Here is a 10600-nt window from a genome sequence, read left to right on the forward strand (position 1 = left end):
AGAAAAAATTATTGTCATTCGACGTTCTCTAAAATGTTAGCATGTGTTGGCAATTCATAGACTAATTCCGAACACTAATATCTGAATGACAGCAACGATAATAATAGTAATGGTAATGATAAAGCATGATAAAGCATGGTAATAGTATATATATATATATATATATATATATATATATATATATATATATATATATATATATATATATATATATATATATACATATATATATATATATATATATACATATATATATATATATATATATATATATATATATATATATATATATATATATAATATATATATATCAAACAAAGCTAAACACAGTTACTGATTTGTCGAAAACGAGATTAATTAGAATTTTTTTAAGCTGTTTACAATATTTGGCAATTTAATAAACTACATGCTCGAAGTAAGTTATGGCATAATTTAATGCCCTGCTTAGACTAGGTATTCAGTTGATATGGAATCGGTCCCTCTATCTTGTTAAGTTGGTAGGTAATAACTTAAGAGGACCTTTCACGTCAGGGCTACCAACACAAATCCTGCCACAAACCCTTCTCTCTCGGGAAACTGGACCCGGTGGGACTGTGCGGAACTGTACATATATTATATGTTTGTAAGACTGAATTTAAAATTTTACAGTGACATTTCTCCTGATTGGGGATGACTCCAATTAAACAAAAATGCAATTTCTGCCAAGATCGTCTTTTAACGGTCAAATTAGGGATGATCCCCTTATACATAGCACTTCCTTCTTCTTCGGTCGTTCAAATTCATACGGAGAACGTTATTATTTCCTTTAACTGGACCATGGCACTTTCTTTACAATAAATATCTTTTTTTCCAACTTCCCATCCACTCCAGCGAACCATCACTCTCTCTCTCTCTCTCTCTCTCTCTCTCTCTCTCTCTCTCTCTCTCTCCCCCCCTTCCAAAATTCCGAATTACGCACATTCCATAGCTACATCGTTTTCCATTTTCACTACTGGACCCAACCACTTTAAATTCTCTGGTCCTTCTGTTCACCCAGGTTAACTGTTTTACAGAATCTTCGTATCTCTAACTTTCTCTGTCTCTCGCCCCTCCTTTCCTTCTAAAACTTCTGAATTATACACATTCTATAGTTACATTGTTCTCCAGTCTCTCTACTAGACCAAACCGCTTAAAACTTTCAGGTCCTACTGTTCACCCAGGTTACAGAATCTTTTTCGTGTTTCACCTTCTAGTCCTTCTGCTCCACATGTACTACGTGAACACGTTATTTGAGCAACTTTCACCAGTGTCTCTCATTTGCACTCCGTTTTTACATTTCACTTTTAGAAAGAGAGCTTGTGAAACAGTCCCTTCATACTAGAAAGAGAGTTTGTCGAACGCTCCCTTCAGGCATTACAAACTACACCCCCATTAGATAGGCGATGTTTTCTTCCGGACGTTTTGCAGAAATTCTTCTGCTTTTCTCGTCCCCTCTTATTCCGTGACCCACGTCTTTCAATCTGCCATCGTTCGTTGCATTGACTCCAAAATGTCCAGACGAATCACTGATATTTCCACTAGTTTACCATCCATACTGACGTTCTTCTCTTCGTCTTCGGGGCACTGATAACTCTCATTACCTTACTCTAGCTAGCAGTTACCAGCGTTTACTGCATCAAATTTTGCCCTCTCAGAACTAGATAACTTCATCACAAACATGCCAAATGAGTTTCTAAGAATTTTTGAAAAAGGGCAAGCGTACCCCAGAGTCTTAGGAAATGGAGAAGTTAAGAGGGCATTGTGGAGCCCGCAATACGTAGAATTACGGCATGTGATCAGTAGACACTGTTTGTCAGACAACTGAAAAAAAAAATTGTATAATCGAAGAGTAAACAAACAAATCGGCTCTTTCCTTGCAAAATTTTGAACTTCAAATAAAAAATCAACGATCGCGGGAGTTTGCAGCCCAAACAGATTGGTTAACAGAGAATGGAATGACAATAGTGTTGTAGGTATAACTTTTTTTTTTCTTTTGTCCTGTAAACTGGAAGTTAGCCCGTATTCATTTGATTTGAATAGGAATCAGGTAGCGTGCTCTTATTTCCTTCGTGCTTTCTTCCTTTTCGCCCCGTGAAAATTCGGTTAGACAGAAAAAGGAAAAATAAATATGGGGATGATATGCATCTGACGTCGTTGAGAGAAGGAACTTGCAAGGCTCGGGAGGTCCATAATTCTTCGGAATATCCAGACGGAATCGTAGAATTATGCGAAATTTATTTCTCGAGAGCTGCGTTGTTGCGTCGTGCATTTCCGTAAATAACAGATGCTGTCTCTATTATTTATGAGTCTCTTATGACATAACAAACTATTACTCAACGGCGACTTGTAGAGGATGAATTGTCAGATTACATGAAGGTTGCCCCGACTTAAATAGGCGAGATTAATATGCGCGTCAGCAAGGAAATTATTGAACTTTTTGGGGGGGTTGAAGTATAGCATTGTTGCATGTAACGTAAGTTCGTAGACTACATTCTATATATATATATATATATATATATATATATATATATATATATATATATATATACTACTATATATATATGTGTGTGTATGTTGTATACGGATACATATATATTTATATACAGATTATATATATATATATATATATATATATATATATATATATATATGTATATATATATGTATATAAATTATATAGATGTATATATATATATATATATATATATATATATATATATATATATATATATATATATATATATATATATATATATATATTATATATATATTACACATACATCCCCTTCCCACTTTTATTTCAGTACACGTCGAACATTTCCTGGAGTTATAACGCGGCTCATCCTATTAATCGGAGGCATCCGTATCCCCCTCAGACACATAATCCGGGAAGCGGCTAAACCGCTCCAAACCGGATTACGAAACCCACTGACTGATCCTTGTAAAAACGAACGGGGTTCGGGGCTGGATCCAGCAGAGAGGAGAGGAGAGGAAGGGATGCTTTTTATTTTTTAAATCCATATTCCTTTCATTTAGTGTTTAGCCGTTTTAATGTGATTCATTAGAGTTGTGAGTCCAGCTCGTTTAAATGTTATTTAGTTTGTGGACGCGGAAGTTGAATGTTGAATGTTAAATATATATATATATATATATATATATATATATATATATATATATATATATATATATATATATATATATATATATATATATATATATATATATATATATATATATATATATATATATATATATATATATATATATTGGAATAAGGGCATAAAGATTATTTTTACGTTCGTTCTTTCACTGTTATCAAGCCAGACTCCATCGGTACTTAAACTCCTCAAATATCCTTGGCAGAGTTTGTGGGGCTTGCATCCTCACTCCATAACTGTCCGTCAAGTATCCTAATACAGTTCTTGTATTTTGATAATTCATTTACATTTATATATATATATATATATATATATATATATATATATATATATATATATATATATATATTATATTATTTATCAGTTTGTTAATTTATTCTTTCTTTTTTAATAAGCGATCTGTTCTTTCTGTATTTCCTGTTACCTTCTGTTGCTTTCAAATGAACACCATATTCATTGGAAGCTTGAATTTCGAGTCCATGGCCCCTGTGGTGGCTTGTTCCATATGAAGAGGGTTCTTCTGAATAATAATAATAATAATAATAATAATAATAATAATAATAATAATAATAATAACAACAGGAAAAGCAATCATAACTCTGTTCAGAACCGGAAGGGTAACACCTTACCCTCTAAGCAGAAAAAGAAAAAAAGGGGTTTCTGCTTCGGTAACCTCACCATTCTACTGTGCACGGGTTCGAACCTTTTCTTGCAGTTGTGGGCATGTCCTTAAAGAATGGAGTATATCGCACGTTAAGAAGTCGTTGTTGTTTTTGTGAATGCGACTAGTCTCTCTCTCTCTCTTTTTTATTCCCAGGTTGCTCATTCTTGACTCTGTAATCAGGTGAAGAGTGTGGCAATGACTCGTTTTGATTATGAATTTGTATAAGGGATATATATATGTATATATATACATACACATACATTTATATATGCATATACTCCCACACACACACACACTCATATATTTATATATGCAAATATACTGTACATCTGTATATATGTAAATATATAAATAAGAGTGAATGATATATACAAACAGCCAACGAAACAAATAAAAGGAAAATAAACAAAGCAGATGAGTTTGAGGACAGAGAGAAATCCGTAACAGCGATTCTTGAAGCGAAGCGGAGACAGTCACGCACTTTAACTCCGCTGCCAAAAAATCGTCAGTGGTAAATCACAAAGGAAAAAGGGGCCAAGGGATTGATTCAATCATTTTTATGATCGTCACATATGGAATAGGGAAGGGGGGTTGGGAATGGTGGAGGAGGAGGAGGAGGAGGAGTGGGGAGGTCGAGGAGGTCATATATAGAATGAGGATGGAGATGGTGGAGGAGGAGGAGGAGGAGAAGGAGGAGGAGCAGGCGCAGGAGGGAGGAAGGATAGAAGGAAGGTCATAATATGAGCCATGCAATATATTATATAGTATGGGTGAGGAGGAGGAGGACTGAGTGAAGGTCGTATATATATATATATATATATATATATATATATATATATATATATATATATATATATATATATATATATATATATATATATATATATATATATATATATATATGTATATATATACATACAGTATCTATATATATGGATAAGAAGGACGAGGAGAAAGAAGTTGCAAGAGGAGGAGGAGGAGGAGGAGGAGGAGGGATATGGTCATAGGCAAGGAGGAGGGAGATGGCGGAGGAGAAGATATAAGGGGGAGAGTGGAGAGGTTTCAGAGTCTGACGTATAGGAAGAGGAAAGGGAGGAAGGGGAGGAGGGGAGTCATACGGAAGATAGGAAGCAATTGGCAAAAGGGTAGGGGGAGTAGGAGGAGGAGCAGGATAGTAAATAAACCATCAGCGAATAAATGGGGTGGGGGAGAAATAAGAAGTGAAATTATGCCTGTTAGTAATTAAAAATGAGAATCTCCTTTTTGTTAAACGAACGGACGGGAAGAGATCGAAAATTGAAGATCTGGTTTTAAAATCAAAATGAATTTTTCTTACAGGTACATTAGAGCGTTGTGGGTATTATTTTTATTTCTGGGAACCGATTTCTTTCGAAGTTGATGAATATTACTCAGTAGGCGTTGTGCTTTACATTATGTTCTGATGAATTAATTAGTTTTAGAAGTTGTTAAATAATGTTCAGTAGGCGGAGTACATCAGTGAGTCAAAATAATAAAACGATAGCTGACAGTATAGTATGTTTATATACTTTTCAAGGTTATTTAAATAAGCATTTATTTCATAGTGGCTGGAACTTTTTCTGTAACCTGTTGATAATGATGTTTCAGGGCACATGTTTATTTAATTGTTTCCAAGTGTACAATGGTAACAAGAAAGATTTTGAGTATTTTTCCTTTACTCTCTTATCTCCTCTACTATCTTATCTCCTTTAACTCTCTGTTCGATAAGGTACTTGTCCCTTCATCCGAAGTCCTCCTGCAGCCGAATGACAACGAAAAGCTAAGCGCTTGCATTATATACCAGGAAGAAAAAGGTTTCTTTTCTATTTTTCGTATACGAATGGAGTCTTCCTTCATACGTCCCGTAGGGGGGATGGTGCCGTCAGTGCACCTCACGCGGGGCACTATAGGCATTTCTTAAGGTTCTCAGCAGCGTTCGTTCGGCCCCCTAGCTGCAACCCTTTTCATTCCTTTTACTGTACCTCCATTCATATTCTCTTTCTTCCATTTTGCTATCCACCCTCTCCTAACAATTGTGTTATGGTGCAACTGCGAGGCATTCCTCCTGTTACACCTTTCAGACCTTTTTATTCTGTTTCCTTTTCAGCGCTGAATGACCTCATAGGTCCCAGCTCTTGGCCTTTGGCCTAAATTCTATATTCCTATTTCTATTCCAATTCCATCACACTGCCCATATCAAGTCTTAGGCCATCCAACTTTACACTATTTCGTTCAGTTTTCTCCTCGTGTTGGCTGTATCTGATTCGTCGGTGAGAGTGTCTCAGTATAATGTTCATTCCATTGGGAAGAGACAGAAAAAGATATCAAGGAGTAATCATTTGCGCAGGTATATACATAGGTGTCTGAAGCAGGAGCTTAAAGACGGTTCTGCAGTTAAAGTAAAATTGTGGCAGTGATCGTTTTGCTGTCTAGCTTCTGGAGTCAGCCCTGTCAGACAAACGGCTTAATGTTACAGTTTAATATGTAAATACTTATTTATATATATATGTTTATATATATATGTATATATATATTATATATATATATATATATATATATATATATATATATATATATATATATATATATATATATATAATCTCGTATAAAGGCTAATGCCCCGAAAGAAAATTGAAACAACGGAGTAGTTGCTAGGCCTTTCGACACAACTGTCCTTTACTAGCAGAGTCGCTAGTAAGGGACAGCTGAGTCGAAAGGCCTAGCAATCACTCCGTTGTTTCAATTTTCCTGCGTGGCTTTAGCCTTTATTTATACATTCATCATGTTCTATATCTGCGTGATTCAGTTATACACACACATATATTCACACACACACGTACACACACACACACACACACACACACATATATATATATATATATATATATATATATATATATATATATATATATATATATATATATATATATTATGTATTTGAGTATTTTTATAGGACCGTTTTAGAGAGAAAGGAGGTACTGTTATGTTAAAGTTACAAAACTTTCCCATTGCCTACGAATTCAAGAATATCATACACAATAAAAACTCCAAAAAGGCATTAGGCACCACAAATTGCAGTTTCGTGGCTTCAGTCACATTGGCAAAGTAAAGGTAAAAAGAAAATAATTCTATAAAACTTCGTATGGAATTGTTCGCTTTACCTAGAGGAAGACAGCGGGAGAAAACGTTTGAAAGCAAAAGAAAAAACTAATTGGAATGACCAAGTTAAAATAACGCAATATCTAAAAAGTAACTAAATGCCTAACAGTTCTGAATAGACTCCTGACTTTTCTAGTGAATATTTCTCTCTCTCTCTCTCTCTCTCTCTCTCTCTCTCTCTCTCTCTCTCTCTCTCTCTCTCTCTCTCTCTCTCACACGTTATATGTTCTATGCGAGTAAGAGAGCTATTGCATGGTTGCAAGCGCTCCCGTGTGATTTGAAGGTAAGCTACTCAAGAGTTATGACTGTTAGTAATATATCACCGAGTCCATGATTTTTTTATTACTGGAGTATATGTTAATAAACGTTTTTATTTCAGTGAACTACTTTACAGAACGTTCTTTGATTTTATTTCATTTATATTAGTAATATACCACTCCAGTCTATAATTTTTTTCTGTCTAAAGTATGCGTTGATAAACGTTCTTTTTTTAGTGAACTACTTTGCAGAGTTTTGTCTAATTTTATGTATGTATGGAAGGGAGAGAGAGAGAGAGAGAGAGAGAGATTTTTGCCCGGGCATAATTTCTAACCTTTCCTCAAACACACCCCTCCAACCTACCTACCCATTCCCGCATATTATTTTCGACGCGGAAGGAAGGGAGTGCAATAGGCCGTTAGGGCGGGCAGGAGTATGTGAATTGGGCGGTTCTAATTGCCCATTTAGTGCACAGAACCATACCACCACAGCTGAGTCCTCTCAATGTAATTGAATATTGATTTTATACCTTAGTGTGCTTTAATGCCCCCCTCGCCTCTAATGCAATCTCTAGGCTGGGGTGACTTTGCAGCTCTAATTAAGAGCAGTGCCCGCATCTCTCTCTCTCTCTCTCTCTCTCTCTCTCTCTCTCTCTCTCTCTCTCTTTCAGGGATGCTGCTGCTGCTTTTGCTGCTGATGTTTTGTTCATTCTGCTACTTTGTTGTTTTGTTCATGATGCTGCTTTCTTTGTTCTTGTTGCTGTATTGCTTTGTTCATGTTGCTGTTTTATTCATTTTGATGCTTTGTTCATGTTGTTGCTTTATTCATGTTGCAGTTTTGTTCATCTGCTGTTTTGTTCATGCGCCTGCTTTGTTCATGCTGCTGTTTTGTTCATGCTACTGATTTGTTCATGCTGCTGTTTTGTTCATGCTACTGATTTGTTCATACTGCTGTTTTGTTTATGCTACTGATATGTTCATGGTGCTGTTTTGCTCGTGCTGCTGCTTTGTTCACTGCTGTTTTGCACATGCTGCTTTTGAGTTCATGCTGGTGCTTTGTTCACTTTGCTCTTTTGTTCATCCTGCTGCTTTTTCTATTCTGATGTTTTTTTCAAGGTGCTGTTTTGTTCACTGTTCATGCTGCTGTTTTGTTCATGCTACTGATTTGTTCATGCTGTTTTGTTCATGCTACTGATTTGTTCATACTGCTGTTTTGTTTATGCTACTGATATGTTCATGGTGCTGTTTTGCTCGTGCTGCTGCTTTGTTCACTGCTGTTTTGCACATGCTGCTTTTGAGTTCATGCTGGTGCTTTGTTCACTTTGCTCTTTTGTTCATCCTGCTGCTTTTTCTATTCTGATGTTTTTTCAAGGTGCTGTTTTGTTCATGCAGCTGCTTTGTTCATGCTGCTGCTTTGTTCTTGCTGCTGTTTTGTTCATGCAGCTGCTTTGTTCATGCTGCAGTTTTGTTAATGCTGGTGTTTTCATGCTGCTGCTTTCCAGCCTTTTCTTCTTCTTATTTGTCTACTTATGTTATTGTCAGTTTATAGGACTGATTTATAGTGCAAATCTATACTTTTAGCATTTCCTCTTTCTTTTTTCTTTTGATTGTGGGTTTCTCCTTTGTAGAATACTGTGTTTATTAAATATTTTTCCATGTGAAGTGGATTTGACTTTCCCGAAAATATCGCTTTTTAATTTTTTGATTATCACAGGCATGTGAAAGAAATATTTTAAGATACTTTTTTAAAAATATAATCTATAATTAGATTATTGTAGGGATCCAATTTTCTGGAAGCCTTCCAGGTACCGTGTATTAATGGGTATTTTAATTCTCCATGAATAATGATAATAGTAATAATAATAATAATAATAATAATAATAATAATAATAATAATAATAATAAGAGGCGTCACATAATGACTTTCGAAGCGTGGTGAATACCAAAAGTTAGTAGGGAAGGTTAATGTTTTCACTCTTACTTTTGCAACCGTGTGAATCCTTTTTTCCCCAAATCCCTCCTCTCCCCCTCTTTCCAACCCCCACCAACCTCCCAGGGTCCCTTCCCCCGACACAAACACCCCACTGACACTCTTGTGGTATTGATCCCCTCAGAGCGTTCATATACCTGTGATACAAGACCAAATCGGATTTTTGTCCTTGTTTAAAATGTAAACATTATCCGCCCCCCCCTCCCCTCCCCATCCGTGGCAGACACTATCTCTCCGTCCATGACATTCGGGGGCGTCGCTAGTGTAGTGTAAGTTGATGTTTAGTGTCTCATTTACACGGTCTCTCTCTCTCTCTCTCTCTCTCTCTCTCTCTCTCTCTCTCTCTCTCTCTCTCTCTCTCTCGTAGGGGAAATGTTTAACTTTTTCATCGTGGTCTCCAGATTTGGAGATTCATTTCTCTCTCTCTCTCTCTCTCTCTCTCTCTCTCTCTCTCTCTCTCTCTCTCTCTCTCATTATCAATTCAGGTGCTTTTATCATGATTTTCTATGAGAGCAACGTATCAAATTCACTCTGTACACCGCCTTTGCACCTGTTTCTCTCTTCTTTAAAAATGTCAATGTTTTCCGTCGGTACATTTGCCTCTTTGCTTGATCTCCATACGATGCAAAACTTATTAATCTGTTTGCTTTCCATCCCACAGTTTTGTGTATTAAATTGCTCTTTCTGTTATAATTTTATTTATTCATATATGTATTGTCTATCCTTACAGTGATTAACTTGTATTTAGGTTAGAATGGTGTCCAAGTGTATTTTTAGTTGTCACACCACCTCAAAAAATATTCATTTATTCAGTTTCAGTCTTTCAGCCATTTAATTGCCAATACAGTACGGGAAAATTCTGTGTGTGTGTGTGTGTGCTTTGACGGACTTTTATGTAGGTAAGAATATCCATATGTATTTTTTATAAGTGACGCTACTTCAGAAAATATTCATGTATTCACCTCCATTCTTTCAGCCTTTCCATATCCCATGAAATGCAGGCAATCTCTCTCTCTCTCTCTCTCTCTCTCTCTCTCTCTCTCTCTCTCTCTCTCATTCACATATTCATTTCAGTTCTTTCTGCTGTTCCACTTCCTGAGTAATTCAGGTAATCTCTCCCTCTCTTTCTTTAATTAACTTACATGTAAGATTGACTGGTTAACAATCATTAAAACTTGCGTCGCAACATTGACGTAGTATTTAGGTACAACAGCATCCTTATGGTTTTTTTTTTTTTTAGAAGAAACGCCACAGTAGAGTATTTTAATTCAGTTGCAGTCTTTCAGATATTTAATTTCCCATGCAATATAGATAATTTATCTAGTTTTGCCTCTGC

Source organism: Macrobrachium rosenbergii, chromosome 16, assembly GCF_040412425.1.
Source record: "Macrobrachium rosenbergii isolate ZJJX-2024 chromosome 16, ASM4041242v1, whole genome shotgun sequence".
NCBI classification, from domain to species: domain Eukaryota; kingdom Metazoa; phylum Arthropoda; class Malacostraca; order Decapoda; family Palaemonidae; genus Macrobrachium; species Macrobrachium rosenbergii.